Source organism: Jaculus jaculus, chromosome X (assembly GCF_020740685.1).
Source record: "Jaculus jaculus isolate mJacJac1 chromosome X, mJacJac1.mat.Y.cur, whole genome shotgun sequence".
Taxonomy (NCBI): domain Eukaryota; kingdom Metazoa; phylum Chordata; class Mammalia; order Rodentia; family Dipodidae; genus Jaculus; species Jaculus jaculus.
The window spans coordinates 47,265,375-47,285,137 of record NC_059125.1 but is presented as its reverse complement, the minus strand read 5'-3'; the positions used below and the strand labels follow the sequence as shown (position 1 = coordinate 47,285,137).

The following is a 19,763-nucleotide window of genomic DNA, read 5'->3' as shown; positions in this document are numbered from 1 at the left end:
ACATTTTGCTTTCTTCAAGAAATTGACTTCAATTCAAAAACAAAAACTACCATATGGCAAAAGGATGGAAAAATAATTCCAAGCAAATACTTAAGGATGTTGAACACTTAGAAAAGTATTTATTGGCCATTTGTATTTCTTTTTTATTTTTTGGTGACTTAAAGTTTTTTTTTTTTTTAAAGGTGGTTATTTTTGCAATGCCAAGGATTGTATGAAGAAGCAATGTATCTCCTTTTCCTTAACCAGGCTTTTTTTTAAACTTTCTTCACAAAGGCAAAATTTTTTGTTAATCTCATAGATAATGATATAAAACAAGTGAACAAGCAATCTCCAAAGGACTATACAGTAAAAATTTATTATTTACTTGTGGTCTCTGTCATGTATTTTTTTATAACCTCTTAAAAAAGTAAAAACCACTTTTAGTTTGTACCATACAATAAAAAGACTAGGCTAAGCTTGGTCTATGAGTGATAGTCTGTTGACCCCTGGTATAAAATATCTACTTCGTCTTGTCAGAGAAACGGCTCTCTCCAGGCAGCTATTGCCCAACGCAGGGCAGGACCTGATTTACAAGTGAGCATTGTTAGACAGAAGTAGACATGAAGAGTCTCTGATCACTTGATTCCATCTGTTCATTTCATAAATGTGCTAAACACCTACTATGTACACTAGTTTTAGCAAGATTTTTCTCCAGTGTTCTCTACAAAACAATTCTTCTAGTTTCTCTAAACCAGAATTTAGGTTTTACAGTCTAATTTTAGGTGAAATTAGAATTAAAATGAAGAGGGAATTCATGATTATTAAAAAAATGAATCTAGCTAACAATATCTTTTGAGTCAATATAAGTACATCCTTCTTAAAGTCACAGTCTACATGAGGAAAAATATGTAACGCTATTATGCTATTAAAAAGATACCTTTTGCTGGCCCGGCGCTAACCTTGGCGGACTGACCGGCTCTACCGCGGTGAGCTCGGCGAGTGCGTGCGTGCAGCCGGGCTCTGCTCGGCGGCTGTCGGGAGGCGCCGAGGTTGTGCCTGGGTCCCCCCCCAACACCCGGGGCCGCGGAGAGCCTAGGCGACATGTCTCTGGTGGCGGAAGCGTTTGCCTCCCAGATCGCAGCTACAGAACCTTGGCCTGAAAATGCAACATTATATCAGCAACTGAGAGGGGAACAAATTTTGCTTTCTGACAATGCAGCTTCGCCAGCAGGTTTTGCCAGCTAATTTGCTTGATGTTTTAGCCATTGGGGTAGCTCAAGGAGCCTTTTTGCAGATGTGTAGTCTGCCTATTAAAATTGTGTGAAGGCCAAATGCAGAATATATGTCTCCATCTGGAAAAGTACCTTTTATTCATGTGGGAAACCAAGTAGTATCAGAACTTGGTCCAATAGTCCAATTTGTTAAAGCCAAGGGTCATTCCCTTAGTGATGGGTTGGATGAAGTCCAGAAAGCAGAAATGAAAGCTTATATGGAACTAGTCAACAATATGCTGTTGACCGCAGAGTTGTATCTTCAGTGGTGTGATGAAGCTACTGTAGGGGAGATCACTCATGCAAGGTATGGGTCTACCTACCCTTGGCCTCTGAATCACATTTTAGCCTATCAGAAACAGTGGGAAGTCAATCGTAAGATGAAAGCTATTGGATGGGGTAACAAGACTCTGGACCAGGATCCATTGTCTGTGTTAGGTCTTAGAAGATGTAGACCAGTGCTGTCAAGCCCTTTCTCAAAGACTGGGAACTCAACCATATTTCTTCAATAAGCAACCTACTGAACTTGATGCTCTGGTATTTGGCCATTTGTACACCATTCGGACCACACAGTTGACCAATGATGAGCTTTCTGAGAAGGTGAAAAACTACAGCAACCTCCTTGCTTTCTGTAGAAGAATTGAACAGCACTATTTTGAAGATCGTGGTAAAGGCAGGTTGTTTTAAAATTATGTGCTATTATTTTAAAGGAACTGATGTTTGAAATATGTCATTTGAATGTCATAATGGAATTGCTATCAGACTTTCAAAACCAAAATCACTGTTTTTTTAAACCTCAGAACAAATTATATAATGTGTTCTATACGTGTTGTTTACACTGTTATTTGTATACATATTAATTTTGAATTGTTTCACATTCATTATATTCCATATCTTGATTTTTTTTGTTTCCTTATAAGAGTATCAAAATAAACATTAAACAACTGAAAAAAAAAAGATACCTTTTTACCCCATACTTTATTGTGTATATGTAGTATTGGGGATCAAACCCAGCTAGTACATGCCAAGGAAGCACTTTACCACTAACTACATCCCCAGCCCAGGTTGAAACTTTTTCAAAAATATATTGCCACATCCATAACACCCTCAGACAATCCTTCCCACTTCCCTATTTTGCTGTCACGTCATAAAATGTGGATCCAGGCAGGGCTCTTTAACAGCCATTTCAGCCATAAACTACTACTACAGCCAAGCATGGTGGCTCATGTCTGTAATCTCAGCACTGAGGAGCCTGAGGCAAGAGTTCTGTCATGAGTTCAAGGCCAGCTTGGACTATTGAGTGAGAATCTATCTCAAAAAACAAAAACAGATTAGATTTAAAGGCACATATTGCCTCCAAAGCAATTTGCAATTCTGCTTTTTTTTTTTATCATAGAGGGAATGAATAGACATGCTTCCTCCAGGATAAAAGCTGTAGCTGTCAGCTTTTTGAATCAAAAATGAGGGACACCTTTAAAAAATAAAAAGGAACACAGAACCTCAGTATTAAAAAAATAAAGGTTGCCCCTATTTAAGATCTTTGGTAAAGACACTAACTACAGTTGATTGCCCACACCACCATGGCACGTTTTGTAGTTCAAAGTGACTGTGATTTTACTTTTGACTATTTAAACGGAAGGATCAATGCCTTGGGAGATCTTGGGAAATGTAATGGCCTCCCATTTCTCTTAAACACATGTACACAGAAGCAGTCCGTGGGTAGAAAGAGAGTGGGCCAGTGCTGTCGTTTCCTCTCCCCTCTCTGGGTCCACTTCTCTTCCCCTTCCTTGCGCTCCTGCTTGGCTTGTTCGCCCCTCTCTCTGCAGCTTGTCCCGCCCCTTCTTCCTCTGGGACTCATCCCGAAGTGAGTCTCGCTCCAGTTTCCGAGCATTGAGAACATCTTCCACTTTGGTATTTCGGAATAGGGATTTGTCAGAACCACTGTTCACTGTCGAGGCACCTGAGTCACCCTTTTCATCTGCCTCCTCCTCTTCGTCTGTCACGTCAGCATACTGGGCCAGCAGGGCGGCTTTTCTCTGTTTCTCTTCTTCTGACACCATCCTGGGCTTCACAACAATCTGAGCCTGCTTCTCAATTAGGGTAGTAATGGCCTGCACCTCATTTTCTTTTTTCACTGTGGTGACAACATTCTGCGTTTCAGACCATCGTTCTACAACTTCCTTGCAGATATCAAGGAGGGAATCTTCTTCCAGGAAAGCAGAGAGGATACCCTGCAGAGCGTCCAGCCTCTCTTCCTCTTCCTCCTCCTGCAGGACACCAAGGATGTAGGCGCCGTACACTGCTTGGTCCACTCCCAACGCCTCCAGCCGTCCATCCAGCCAACACCCAGAACCTCCCGCTGTCTCCCTCGCTGCAGGCCACCTGGGCTGCTCCGCTGGGCGCCACCTTCTTGGGGCCCGGCCATTTGTATTTCTTATTTTTAGAACTCTCTGCTCAATTTAATATTTAACTTTATAATGAGATTGCTCTTTTTCTTGATGTGTATCTTTCTCAGTTTTTGTAGATGCTCAACAATAAGCCTCTATCACATGTATAGCTGGCAAAGATTTTCTCCCATTCTGTAGTCTACCTCTTGATATATTTGATGATTTTCTTTGCTGTACAATAGTTTTTAATTTTCATAAGATCCCATATGTTGATTATTTGCTTTATTTCCTGGGCATCAAGAGTCCTATTCAGAAATTCCTTTCCTATGCATGTATCCTGGATTGTACTTCCTACTTCATCTCTAACTGTTTCAGACTTTTAGGTCTTACACTGAGATCCTTGATATATTTGGAATTTACTTTTGTGAAGGAAGAGATATAAAAATCTAGTTTTATTCTTCTACTAGTAGATATCAATTTTCTCAGCATCATTTGATGAATATTCTATCCTTAATCCAATGTGTATTTTGTCAACTTTGTTAAAAACAAGTACTTGCAGTTACCTGAACTTACTCTTGGGTCCTCTATTCTGCATGTTTTTGTGAGTATCATGCTCATTTTTCCTACTATAGCTCTGAAATATAACTTGAAATCAAGTATGTGGTCAGAGGGGTACCATGAGCCATGAGAGCTAAAACAGACTATTGAGTCTATGGAGATACAACCAGGAGCTGGATATGTGTGTAGAAAGGTGGGTGGTTGCTAGACTAGAGCAGGCTGTGGAGAAAAAAACCTGATATGTGATACAAAAGCCTGAAGCTGAGATTCTCAGTGGGTACTCAGGAAATAACTGGTGAAGAAAGCAATACCTCCACTATTGGAAAGGCATGCTATATTGTACCACTGGAAATAATTTGATCTGGTTCAAAATATTTTCATGAGTATACCATAGATTTTCATGTGAACTCATAAATTTTAGATATAAAAATATTTTGGGGGCTGGAGAGATGGCTTAGCAGTTAAGCACTTGCCCGTGAAGCCTAAGGACACCGGTTCAAGGCTCGACTCCCCAGGACCCACGTTAGCCAGATGCACAAAGGGGCGCAAGTGTCTGGAGTTCGTTTGCAGTGGCTGGAAGCCCTGGTGTGCCCATTCTCTCTCTATCTCTCTCTCTTTGCTTGCAAACAAATAAATTAAAAAAATATTTTGGGAAGGCATCAATATGACTGGCTTAAATATTTAATGTAATAAGTTAATGAGTTTTCAAGAGTATAAAGTAATTTGAATATACATTCTCTGTGATTTCAATATGAAGTGTCCCTTATGGAAATGTAGTTGTGAGCAAAAACAATGGAGCACGGCTACTTCCTCCCTGCCGATGTGACAATGTGACATCAGCTTTCAGGTCTTACCATTATTTCCTTGCCATAGTTGATGCTACCTAAGCTGCTTCTCATTGGATACTTCCCATCAACAAGAAAGTAACTGATATAGGGAAAGCTAATTCTTATTAAAATTATAAAGTCTACCATGGTACTATACAACTACAGAGTTGTACATTTATCAACACTAAGAATGTCTTCACAGATTTTCTTTGACCTAGCTGGTGATACAGTGTTCTAGAAAATATGCAATTAAATGAAGATGGCCCCCAAGACAAACTAAGAGCCATCCAACTGGCAGTAACTGATGAAAACAGCTACATAAAAGAAGCATGATCTAGGGCCTGGCTACTTATAAAATCATTATAGTGTCCCAAAGAGAACAATGCCTAATACCAGGACATTCCAATTTTGGCATAGGCTACATAGGTCAATTACAACACTACATGTTTCAGACTTCTTACTTTATTTGGACTCAGTGATGTTCTTCATATGGCCCAGCATTAAAAGAGTCATACTAACTCTATGTCTACAGGTATTGGTTCAAAGATGCACACAAGACTGGAGCTTATCCAATCAGATTGAGTCTCAGTTTAGGGGACCAATAACCACTTCCAGAAAAGCAACACACAATTTTCACTTACCATGGAGTTGTGAAATAATGAGATAATGGCAGAGGTTGAAGTTTTGCTACAGAATGGAGTCTAAGTGTGACATCAAAATGTAGAAATGAATATCTTTTTACATGAGAATAGAATACTAGGCTCTTAGATGAGAGGCCTGTTTGAAACCCTTAATCAAACTAACCTCAAGCAACTCTACTACTGAACTTCTTGGTCATGAGGAAATGGTTCCATTTCTCCATTTGCACAAGGGATTAACTAGTAGGTATCTATAGGTACCCATATAATAAGATACCATTGCCTACATTTGTATGTCTGCCTCATTATTCCAAAGTCACTCCTGATTACTATAGATAGTATCATTATGTTCAAGATAAGCATTTAATATATACTTTAACTATAATGTACTTCTGTAGTTTTTTAGACTGAATCATTTCTATTTTCATTTAACTATGTAGAAACACCTGACTTGCATTTTATGAAAAGAAGTATTTTTCTAAATTAAACCATCCAATTAAGTAAACCTACATATATAGGTACAGTGTTAATGCCTTTGAAAAGAATCTTAAACTTGAAAGCTATAATTAAAATACTCAAACATCAAAATTAATTTGTTTGCCTGGCTTATCTCAGATACATAAAGCATTTTTTCTGTTATTAATATTATGTTATTATTTACAAGTTCCTCATGATTAAGACTATTCTCTGTAGCTTACAAAATAAAAGTATATACAATCAGTCATGTTTAAGTCACACAAAGTCAGAGCTAAGCGTATTGTACTATGGTAGATTTCTTGTCTGGCATTGGCAAAGCACTGTATGCAATCTTCAACAGTGTCCAATATCTTCTTTCCACTGATCCTACCAGTTCATTCTTCCAATAAACAATGATAGTGATCTAGATGACAGACTATGAGCTAGACATAGATGACAATGATCAGACAAGGCCAAGTATAGTGATACATGCCTGTAATACCAGTTACTTGAGAGCCTGTAGCAGGAAAATTGTGAGTGCAAGGCTCCTCTTGGCCTTAGAGTGAGTCCCTTCATGTTGGTGGCATAAAAACCCAACCAAAAGCAGCTTCTGGGAAGAAAGGATTTATTTTGTCTTACAGTTTGGAGGAGAAACTTCATGATGGCAGGAAAACATCATGGCATTAGTAGAAGCTGGACATCATCTTCCATAACACATAGAAAACAGCAGCAGGAGAGTGAATCCCTACCTCTTTTTTAAGAGAGTATTTCATTGGCCCAGAGATACATTAGACTAGACTGGCTAGCCAAAATTCTCCAGGAAGCTTTGTGGCTCTACCTACCCATTGTGAGGATTACAATTGTATGTCACTATACCTGGTATTGTTATGTAGCTACTGGGAATTGAACTCAGGTCCTCATGCCTATAATATAGGCACTGTATCCATTGAGCTGTCTCTTCAGCCTAGGAGTACTACTTTTTAAAATGACCAATTACCACATAAAGGGCAAAGAAGTAAGAATATTTTAATACAAATACTTCTAAGTCAATTCATGACAAATGTGGTGGTTTGAATGAAATATTCCCCACAGGCTCACGTTTGGAATTCTTGGCCCAAATTGATGGCAATTTGTGAAGGTTGTGGAGCCTTTGGGAGGCAGAGTCTTGATAAAGAGGTGTGTCCCTGGGTTCTGACCTTCAAGTTTATTAGTCCAGGCCACTGAGTGTTTAGAGCTAGCTCATGAGACTTCTTTTTTCCTGCTGCTGTGGAGATGTGACCCAGGCTTCCTCCTCAGGCCTGTTATATTTTCTCTACAGTAATGAAACTTCCCCCCAAAACTATAAGCTGAAGTACATTCCTTCCTTCCATAAGCTTCTTCTGGTATGGTGTTTAGTCCCAGCAACACAAAGGTAACTGCTACAAAAACCAAGTCGTACTCCAGAAAAAGCTTAAAGGAATACTACATACAAAGGAGGAAAGAACACATTTCATGAGAGTGGTAGATAATGACAGAAGAGATAGGAATGAGTTCATCATGCCCAACACCATAAGCCAGCCAATTCTTAATACTAATAGGGGAAGAAGAAAAGAAGTACTAATAATCCAAACATCCAGACAACAACCATAGGAAACAGCAGATGTGCATTAACTGACTGGATTAAAAACAAGATCCAGGGCTGGAGAGATTGCTCAGTGGTTAAGCACTTGCGTGTGAAGCCTAAGGACCCTGGTTCAAGGCTTGATTCCCCAGTACCCATGTAAGCCAGATGCACAAGGTGGTGCAAGCATCTGGAGTTTGTTGGCAGTGGCTGGAGGCCCTAGTGTGCCCATTCTCTCCATCTCTCTGCCTCTTTCTCTCTCTGTCTGCTGCTCTTAAATAAAAAAATAAACAAAAATAATTTTAAAAAAAAGATCCAGCTACCTATAGTTTCACAGAAATATATCTCTCTGGAAATGGTATCCAAAAACTGAAAGCCACAGGATAGAAGCCAACCTAATGAAGAAATAGAAGCTGTAAACCACCTGGTGATTCTCACATCTGATAAAAGAGACCTTAAAACAAATCAGAAGAGATAAAGGAAGCCACTACATATTAATAAACAATTCCTCAAGAAAATATAACAATTACAAATATTTATGAAACAAGTGTTAAGACTCCCAATCTCATAAAACAACTACCAAGAGGCATGAAAGGACAGATAGGTCCTGGCATAATAATAGTGTTAATAGTGAGAGAGTTCAGTACTCAACTCTCATAGCTAAATAGTTCTTCTAAACTAAAAAACAGTTGAAGCACTTCAGAGTTTCATGATGTACCTCTTAAAGGCATTCCCACTATGCCTCACCTCTAAGGTTTCCATTACCTCTGAATAACACTAATTTGAAAATGAAGTTTCTAGCACAGAACTTTTGAGGACATTTAAGATTCAAACTATTGTAACTTCCATGAAAGAAAAAAATCTATTGTGGGAGATATTTATGAAAGTCAACGAAATTTCCACCAATATCCAAGAAATAACTTTCTTCAAGTCTCAGAACCCAAAGCCCTATATTTTTAGCTGAGCAGTTGTTTCTCTATACTTCCTTCTCTCTTTAGACTGACTGTGGAGTGAACTAAGGTAGTTACAATTACAGGTTCCTCATAAACTCATGTGTTTTGAATATTTGGTTTCCAGTTGATAGGAAATGGAACTTTATTGGAGAAGGTATGTCATTGAGGGTGGGCTTAAGGTTGTTGTAGCCAGATTCCTTTTGTTAGTGTTAAGCTCACTCTCATGCTGCAATGTTCTATCTGCTATGGAAGAGGTAATGTCCACCCTCTATTCATGCCATTGTTTTCCCTTGTCATTATGGAACTTCCCTTGAGTCTATAAACCAGAATAAATTCATGCCTCCCATAAGCTGCTTTTGGTTGGGTGCTTTCTGCCAGCAATGAGAAGGTAACTGCTATGGGTCAGGCCCTATCTGGAGGATTTTGTAATTAAAATTAGTTTCCAAGTGTTCAGGAAAGGGCAAACCATTAAAGGTGAAGGGTCCTGTATACAGACAGCAATAAATTCATAGGAAAGGTATCAAGAGTCTTTAGTACTGGTATTAAAGTAAAAAAAGACTTCCGGTTAAGATGGCGACGTAGGTACCACGCCAAAGCAGCCTAGGGGGGGGAAAGACCAAAAAAAACTCAGCAAAATACACACTTTTACTAAAAAGTGAGGTGTATAGGAAGTTGAGGCGGCAGCGGAGAAGTGGAAGAGTTATAGAGCATCCAGAGCCTGCACAGGCGGGAACAGCGGCTCCGGGGCGGCTCGGCCACCCGCCGCAACCGCGGAGCAGCAGAAAACCGCCGGACTCTCGGCTCGAGCCGCAGGACAAGCCAGGTGCGGGATTTTCCCTCACACCGCGCTCTCCGCAACTCGGGAAACGTGAGGGGAGAGCGGCAGCGAGCAACGGAGGGAGGAGCAGACCGCGAGGTAAAAGCACACGTGGAACGGCGATACAACCAGAGCAGCCGCGGCTCCCTCCCCTCCCCTGCCGCCTGAACCCAGCTCCAGCGAACACAGCAGCGGCCCGGGACCCGGCCACGCCAACTTGGGCTGACGGCGGGACCCAAGCAGGAGCAGAATTCGGCAGCAACTTCAGCGGCTCCAGCACCGGTACCAGTGGCCCCAGCAGCAGCGGACCCAGGAGCGGCAGTGGTGGCAGATCCCGCAGCAGCGGCTTCGGGGTGAGCAGTGGCGGTGGACACGGCAACGGCAGCTTCAGCAGCGGTGGTGGCTCCGGGGGTGGCAGCTACAACAGCTGCAGAGGCGGCAGCAGCGGCTCAGTTTGCCCCGTAGGAAAAGCAAGTGCCCAGCTCCAGAAATCAGAACAACAGCCCGACGACCCAGGCAACAACTTGACTGAGACCACAATCACCCAAGGTAACTGGGATTGCACCAGGGAAGGGTCTCACTTGGTCACAAGCTGACTTGGATACCTCAACAGACCAGAAATCTAAACCTCTTTGTTGATAGAGGACCTGGTCATTATAATAACTATTCTTGAATACATACTCGGGGCTGTTTTTGATGGAATGGGTACAGTGTTTAGTTAAATTTTAGAATCTACCAGTATATTATTCCACTCAGCCTGCTTGAATACTCCTATAGCAGGGAAACTCAACCCCTAAGAACATCTTTGTAGATACTCTGAGAGTCTTAAGAGCCACACCTAATACCTTAAGGTCCTACCCTGAAAATATATTACATCAAATCAATTGATACAGCTAAGAATACACAGCTAGCTAGAAAATCCAAGCATTCACTTAATCCAAGATGCAAAAATATATACATTATAACACAAGAAACACTAAAAAGCAAGACGATATAAATCCACCTAAAAGTATTAATGCATCAGAAATGTCCTCCAGTGAGAAAGAGTTAGAGGAAATGCCTGAGAAAGAGTTCAAAAGAATAATTATAAATATGTTCAAAGAGGTCAAAGAACACATGAAAACAATCAAAGAAGAAATCAGAGAGGAAATCAAAGAGGAAATCAAAGGAATCAAAGAAGAGGCAGGACACCAATTTAATGAAATAAAGAAGGCAATACAAGACATAAATAGAGAAATAGAAATAATAAAGAAAAACCAGTCAGAATTACTAGCAATGAAGAACACAGTTAATGAAATAAAAAACTCTGTAGAAAATCTCACCAGTAGGATGGATGAGGGAGAGGACAGAATATCTAAGCTAGAAGATCAGGTGGCAGACCTAATGCAGTCCAACAAAGAGAAAGACAAACTTATAGAAAAGTATGAGTGGGAATTTCGAGATATTCGGGACACTATGAAAAGATCCAATATAAGAATTCAGGGCATAGTAGAAGGAGAAGAACTCCACTCCAGAGGCATAGTAGGCATCTTCAACAAAATCATAGAGGAAAATTTTCCCCAAATTGGGAAAGAGGTGCCAATACAGATACAGGAAGCCTTTAGAACCCCAGCCAGACAAAACCCAGAAAGAAACTCTCCTCGCCACATTATACTCAAACTTCCAAACACACAAACCAAAGAAAAAATATTGAAAGCAGTTAGAGAGAAAAATCAAGTTACCTACAAAAGCAAGCCCATCAGGATTACAGCAGATTATTCAACACAAACTTTTAAAGCCAGAAGGGCCTGGAGTGATATATTCCAAGTTCTGAAAGATAACAACTGTCAACCAAGGTTACTTTATCCTGCAAAGTTATCCATCCAAATAGATGGAGAAATAAAGACATTCCATGACAAAAGCAGGTTAAAGGAATATCTGAAGACAAAACCAGCTCTACAGAAAATACTTGATAAAGTAAAAAAAAATTCTGCCTTTGTTCCCAAACCCATAGGTTACTACATCAATTGCCTGAAAAAGCAAATAAGTCTCCATTTGAAATCTGCATTTATATTATCCAACTTCCACCAAAGGGGTCTTAGTTTCAAGAGGTTAGTGAGCTCCATAGCATTTTAAGTAAACTAGATATTGGGTATTTTTTTTTGTGACCAATACTTTGAAGGCATTTTTAAGATTTATTTATATTTATTTATTAGAGTCAGAGAGAGGGTGGGAGAGAGATAGAGAGTGAGTAAGAATGGGCATGCCAGGGCCTCTAGCCACTACAAAAAAACTCCAGACACATGTGCCACCATGTGCATCTGGCTTATATGGGACCTGGAGAATCGAACCTGGGTTCTTAGGCTTCATAGGCATGCACCTTAACCACTAAGCCATCTCTCCAGCCCTCAGTATTTTTTTTTGAGAAGATGATCTAAACGTTTCAGCTGATCCTTAAAGGATAATCTGAACATTAGATTAACCCCAAGAGACTCCATGACTTCTCTGTTATTATAATTTCAAAAGGAGATAAGTCATGATCTTATATTTTAACTTGGACAAGGTCTAAATGCACAGTTCAAGCTCCAAAGGGAATTTATACACTGGATGTATATCTAAATCCGTGATGACCATGTCTCCAGATTTGACTGGGTTTTGTTGTTGTTGTTGTTGTTGTTGTTGTTGTTGTTCTTAGGATTCAAAATGAGATGGACATGTGTAGGACCAACTTAGGCCAAAGGACCACACCTGTACCTCTGTGTCTTGCCGTATCCTAGAACTTTCTGACTTCTAGTATTACTGAGTGAAAAGGAAGAACTAAATAAAGAGATAAAGGAAAATAGAAGAAGGACTCTTTAGGGTTTGGATAGATAATAATACTGAAGAAAAAAACTGGGTGGGAAGGAAGGCATACAAAGAAGGGATATAAATAAGAAAAGAAAGAAGAAACATGCAGAAGAAAATATATGGATTGTGAAGAACAGAATAATGATGAACAAAAAAGAAGATAGTAGAAGTAGAGATAAGGCAAGAAAAATGATAATGAGAAGTCTCAATAAGAAAGTAGCAAACTCAAAAAGGTAGTAAGGGGAGAGTATGACCAAGTTATAGTACATTCATGTATGAAAAACTCAACAAATATAAAAACAAGACAAGTATGGTGGTTTGAATAGAATAGATAGCCCCCAATATATTCAGTTCTTTATTGTTTGTAGTTTGCATCTGCTGGCTACCTGGCTGGAGGCAATGTCACTGGGTGGATCTTAAGCTCTGGTGATGGGTTTCAGATTTCAATCTAAAGATATGCAAAGTGTGCCTAGCTGGAGTTCCTGAAGTGTGCTGTGGCTTTTGACTTTTAGGCTTGTACTTTTCTGTCTCTGCTTGGTCCTGTGGAGGCAGGCCAGCTTCTTCTGCCATTATGGAGTTTCCGCTGGACCTGTAAGCTTCAATAAATATCCCTTCCTCCATAACTGTGCCTGGTCTGGAAGTACATCTCAGAAAACCTGAAGCTGTCTGCTACAACAAGGAAAGAGGCAAAGAGGGTTTTGGGGTGGGGGGGAAATGAAAGGCAGTGAGAAGTAGGACAGAGATTAAAGTGTAATTATTTAATAGGATAACACCCAATATAGGCCTGTGCTATAGTTGATACAATAGGCCACAATGTCACTTAGCTATAAAATGAAAAACAGCTTATATAACTACACGTGGAAACTGTTACATACCATCTATGACTGCTACATCCTATTCTTGTTACAGTGTCAACTTCACCAGATTAGAAATCAAGTAAGAGATACCCCACTTGGATGGGTCTATGAGAGTGTTTCCAAGAAGGATTGCTGGAGGTGGACTATGTATATAAAGAAATTCAGGAGAACACAAGTCTTTTTGCCTGGTTGCCTGTTATACATTTAGTACATGCAATTTCCCTGGTGCTGCCATCCTTCATAGACATTGGAACATACTTCCCTGAGACTTCCAATGTGAACTGAAGACAATTCTCTCTCTAGGAATCCTCCAGACCTTCAGTGCAGATTGGAACTGCTGAGACATTCAGCCTCATGGACTAAGCATCTACTATATGCTAATCCAATAAATCCCATGTATAATACATATTAATTCTATCAATTCTGTTTCTCTAGATAACCCTGACTAATGTAGATTGTGGTACCAGGAGTGGTTCTAGAGCAAAAGAATTATAAGGATAAATTTTTCTAGTGTGTTTCATGTTATCTGGAGTTGGCTTTCCCACTTTATCCCTATAAAGATCGTCCTGGTAGCAAGCAGGGCACTGATATTATGTGATATTAACTATTTGAGATAGATGTATTGAATGATTCCAATTCACCTCTTGTGAGGAACAAGGAATTTAGTGACTCTGTAGATGCAACTTTTGAATATTTGTGGAAAAGTAAGACATATAAATGATCTAAAGTTCTCTAATAATGATCTGTAAGAGATTTTTCTCTCCAGAAGGCATAGGTGTCAAGTCTTATCACATGATTGGCTAGTATACAATGAAAGTTCAAGTCCAAAACTTGAAGGGTATTGACAATTAAAGTAAGGACACTGATTGGAAGAGTGTGATCCTGTAGTTTGGGGTGAAGATGTGTGGAAAGATTCTGATGAAGGTGAAAGGGTTGAATTCTCAGATACCAGTGGGTTTATTGTGCCTGGGTATCATAGTCAGCTCCATTCTACTGGTATTAACCTCCAAACCAGATAACAGTTTATGGTAGGAAGGGATTTACTTAAGGCTTACAGATCTAGAGGAAGTTTCATAGTGGTAAAAGATACTGGTCTTTCTCCAGAGAGAGAAAAAGTCACCACAAGCACCACCAAAAGAAAGCACTAAATCAACTGTAGGCAACACCAGGCAGAATTCAAGGAATCTGTTTATACCTTTAGGCTAGAATTCAGATCTTCCCCCAATAACATCTTAGGGGCTAAGCTCCAGGATCCATCCATAGTGTCACCTCTTCCAATCAGGCAGCTGAAAATCTAAGTGACAAGCTTTAATAAAAAATTTGAGTCTTTTGGGGAACATAAATTCAAATAACCACATTCCAGCCCTGGCTCTCAATAGACTCATGACCATCTCACATTGAAAATTGTATGTAGTCCAAAGGTCCCATAGTCTTTCTTAACCTTAAGGCTTTCTCTTAACTGTGAGTTCTATAAATCAAACAAGTTACATACTTCCAATGTGTAATTGCACAGAGTGGATATTTTGATTGTTATATGGCATAACAAGGCGAAATTGGAACAATGCAAACTAAACAACTGTTCTGTAAACATTTGAAGTTCAAATCTGATATCCATAACCAGTGATATGTCACTGAATTTTCTAATTCTGCCCCTCAAGCTGAGATAAATTGCCAGGGAAACTTCCATCCTGAGCCAACAGCACTCCATGCTAGCCCTTTCACAGTCCCATTATATCCAAAACATCTCTGGGTCTCCATACAAACTACAGTCCATGTTCCAGTGGCTTCACTGGTTTATTAGGGTCATCATGCTCTACCCATATGCTGTGTTTCAGCAATAGTCTTGGAACCATGTGCACTTCATGACCCACTCCATTTAGTTTTCATGCTTCTGAAACCAATACCAGATGTGCAGGACACAGTGATGTTGTTAATTTAGAGATGAAATCAATTGTGACTTTGAAGAGCATGTTCCTTCCTTTCAGTAATCTCCTTTCAAAAGCATTTTCATTTCTACCATTCAGTCTTTCCTCAGGCATCCTTTCCATTGTTTCAATGTGAAGTACTTGGGTCATCTTCCATAAGATTGCTAATGTATTTGACAATAGCATCTTCAGTAACCTAAAATCAGTCTCTGTGCCTGCAAATTTTAAGCTTGTTTGAATTTCTCTAATTTTAAATCTTTTATCTGTCAAATTCATATCTTTATCCAAGTACATTAGCACATAACAAAATTAAACTTGATCAAACTCTCTGAGAATGGGCAGCAGAACACAGTCAGTCCTTATGCCAGTAGCCCAGTTCCAACAAAGTTCTCTGCAGTCCTTCTTGACCCTTTGAAAGTTCATAAGCAAAGCCTCCAAATACAATTCTCTCTAGACTTAGCATCAAATTCTCACAAGAATAGTCCATAAAACTTGGATTACTGGACTGGAAGACATCTTCAGTTGCAAGTACCAAGTCCATGCCCATTTCTCCAGAATAAAACTTCCAAAAGACCAAACTCCACATGGGCAGATTCATTGCATACCAACAACCCACTCTCTGGTACCAATTTATGTCATAGTCAACTCCACACTGCTGGGATGAACCTCCAAATCAAACATGGTTTGTGGGAGGAAGGGATTTATTGCAGGCTTACAGATCAAGGGTAAGTTCCATAATGGCTAAAGGGGCTGGGCTCCTTTCACAGATTCAAGTAGAAATAGAAGAAATAACCCTGAGCACAACCAAAAGCAAGTACCAAATCAAAAGCAGGGAAACCCAGGCAGAGATCAAGCATGTTGCATACCTTTGGATTGGAATTCAGATCTTCCCCCAGAAACACCTTTGGGCTGGACCCAAGGGTCTGCCTATAGCAACACTTCTTCCAGCCAGATGGCTGTATATCAAAGTTACAAGCTTTAATAAAACATTTGAGTCTGCTGGGGGACATAAATTCAAACTACAATACTGGGAAAGTAGCCTTCCACCCTTAGCAGCAGATATTTCTCCACAACCACCTCCTGCAATATTTCCCTCTCTGCTCTTGCCTAACACAATTAATCCTGAATTATCTGTGAAGAGCAAATGACCTTCCCTGAAGGAGATGTCAAGCATGACAATGTTAATGCCCCTCAGTGTCCAACCTTAGTAAAATTTCTAGGAGTTCAGTGATGTAGGTCATGCATAGATTTTCCTTATAAGGTGGAGGGTAAGTTACCAGGCCCCTCATGCAACTAAGAAAGAATCACAATGCCTAGTGGCCCTATTTGGAGTTTAGAGATAGAACAATCATCACCTGGGTATATTACTCTGGCCCATACACCAACTGACTGGAAAACTGCTAGTTTTCAGTGGAGCCCACAACAGAAGAAGGCTCTCTGATAGGCCCAAGCTGCTATTCAAGCTGTTGTGAAAATTGAGCCATATGATCCAGCAGACCCAATGTTACTTAAGGTGTCAGTAGCAGATAGGGATGCTATTACAAGACTTTGGCAGACCCCCCACAGAATAATTACAGCAGAGGTCCTAGGGATTTTGTAGCAAGGTCCTGCCAGCATCTGCAGGAAAATATTCTTGCTTTGAGAGACAACTTTTGGTCTGCACTTGGGCCTTAGTGGAAACTGAATGCTGACAATGGGACAATAAATTGCCATGCAACCTGAGCTACCCATCATGAGTTTGGTGCTATCTGACCCACCAAACTATAAGGCTGATGTGTATAGCAACAATCCATCATCAAATGGTATTCATGTGATCAGGCCTGGCCTGAATAGGTCCTGAAGGTACACATGAGTTACATGAAGAACTTGCCCAAATGCTTATGTGTTCTATTTCTGTTACAATGTCTTCTGACCCCAAGTATTCACCTGTGGCATGATTGAATAAGGAGGAGAAGACCAGGGCATAGTTTATAAATGAACTAAAACACTATGCAGGCACCACCCAGAAGTGGACAGCAAATAAATTATGGCCCCTTTCTGGGACAAACTTGAAGGACCACGTTGATGGAAAATATTTATAGCTGGTAGAACTTTGGGCAGTGTACATGGTTGTACACTTTGCTTGGATGCAGAAATGGCTAGATGTGCAATTATGTACTGATTCATGGGCTATAGCCAATGGTTTGGCTGGATGGTTAGGGACTTGGAAGGAGAATGATTGGAAAATTAGTGAGAAAGATATTTGAAGAAGAGGTATACTGATAAATCTCTGCACATGAGCAGAAGTTGTAAAGATATTTGTACCCCATGTAAATGTCCATCAAAATGTGACCTCAATAGAGGATGTCTTTAATAATCAAGTAGATAAGCTGACCCATTCTGTAGATCATGGTCAACCTCTTTCCCTAGCTATCCCTATCATTGCCCAATGGACCTATGAACAAAGTGGCTATTGTGGCAAGATGGTTATTCATGAGCTCAACAGCATATACTTCCACTCACCAAGGCTGACCTGCTTATGGCTGCTGCTGAGTACCAAAACTTCCAGCAGCAGAGACCAACACTGAGCCCCTGATATGGCACCATTCTCCTAGAGAGACCAATTAGCACCCTGGTGACAGATACATCAGAATACTTCCATCATGGAAAGGGCAGTATTTTGCACTTACTGGAAAATATGTTTATTCTATGTGTGGAATTCCTACATGCAATGCTTTTAGAAAAATGAGAATACCCACCATCATGAACTGTTTCTGATAAAGGAAATCATTTCATAACCAAAGAAGTATGGCCTTGGGCTCATGCTTTCAAAATTCACTGGTCTTATAATGTTTGCCAACATCCTGATTCACTAGGCTTGATAAAATTATAGAATGGTCTTTTAAAGACATAGTTATATCATTTGATCCACCAAGTTTAAGTATAAAGAAAAATGCATTTCTCCAGAATTATAAAACAAAGAATGACAATAGTGGATGGGTGAATGGCAGACAATAATTAAAAACTTCAACTAAAGAGACCAAATGTTAGCAAAAAGGGAAGGAAATAAAAATGTTGGAGGAAAACTGAAAGTTATTCTTTTCTGTTTTCATATATGAAGTCCTCCACCCTCTCACATTCTTTTTAGCACTAGTATGCCTTATATTACTAAAGATTCAGCAAAGAGTCCAAAATTTGGGCTAGAGAAATGGCTTAGCAGTTAAAGCACCTGCCTGTGAAATCTAAGGATCGATCCATGTTTGACTCCACAGATACCACACACACAAGGTGATGCAAGCACAAGGTAGCATATATGCACAAGGTGGCACATGCATCTGTAATTTCATTACAGTGGTTGGAGGTCCTGGCATGCCAATTCTCTCTCTCTTGCTCTTGTTCTCACTCTCTCTCTCTCAGGCCTGCCTCAAAAAAAAAAAAAAAAAAAAACCATTTTTTTTTAAAGATTCCAAAATTTGAAAAAAAAATTACAGTGCCAACTAGGTGGCAATAGCCTGTATGGCTGGATCAGGGTTCCTTAGAAGGTTGTGTATGCTCTGAATCAGCATCCAATATCTGCCAATCTTTCTCTTATATCCAAAATTAACAGGTCCAGGAATCAAGGAGTAGAAATGAGAATGGTACTACTCATCATCACCCCAAGCTACCCAATAGCCTAATTTTTGCTTTCCATTCCTGGAGCCTTATACTGTGCTGGCCTAAAAGTATTGTTTACAGAGTATGAAGTGCTTCTTCCAGAAGGCACTAAAACATTACATTGAACTAGAGATAGCAGGAAACACTAGGCAGACTCAAAACTCATCAAAGCAGAAAAATCAGAGGTTGCTGAGATGTCAGCACTAAAGAAGACATAACATACCATCCAAGGCTTATGGAACATTGTAGAAGGGAGATGAGATGAACATAAGAGATACAGAGATGAAAAGGTTTAAGCAGGGACATTGCCCCCCTCCACTGATACTGGCTGGTACATTTATGACCCCACAGTGAATACTAAAACTCCACTGAGGAAAGCCCTCAGTGTAATGAGGTGGGGGGGGGAGGGTACATAACTGTATCATCTGATGGGTATTTGATGACCAATTTGTAATATGTTACATATAGTAAAGTTGTCAATAGAAATAAAATAAAAATAAACATTTCATTGAACTGGAAGCTAATACTTCCCATGGGCACTTCTGATGCACTTGAGTCAACAGGCTTAGAAAGGAGTTACAGTGTTAGTATGAATGATTGATCCAGACTACCAGGATGCAACTGGACTGCTTCCCCAATGGTAGTTAAGAAGAGTATGTCTGAAATGTAGGAGATTTTTCAGGACATCTTACAGTTACCATGTCTGTGATTAAGGTCAATTGGAAACCACAACAAGCCAATTAAGGTAGGTTGAAAAATGGCACAGACCCTTCAGGAATTAAGGTGTGGGTAGCCCCCCAGGTAAAGAACCAAGACACGCTGAGGTGCTTACAGAGAATTGAGGAAATATAGAAGGGGTACTTGAATGAGGTAGCTACAAATACCACCTAAGGCCTTATGACCAGTTACACAAGTAGTTATAATTGCCACAAGTGTTTCTAACCAATTTTGTTGAGTATTTGTGCATATGCACATATATATTAACTGATATTTGTCTTTTCCTTTCCTTTATTTCTTTAAAAAATGTTTATTCATT

At 39.9% G+C, this 19,763-nt stretch overlaps 2 pseudogenes; one reads left to right on the top strand and one right to left on the bottom strand.

Annotated features, from left to right (window-relative positions):
- Window positions 1-1,080: 1,080 nt before the first annotated feature.
- Window positions 1,081-1,937, top strand: LOC101599392 (annotated as a pseudogene).
- Window positions 1,938-2,874: 937 nt separating this feature from the next.
- On the bottom strand, window positions 2,875-5,169 carry LOC101607182 (annotated as a pseudogene).
- Window positions 5,170-19,763: the final 14,594 nt, after the last annotated feature.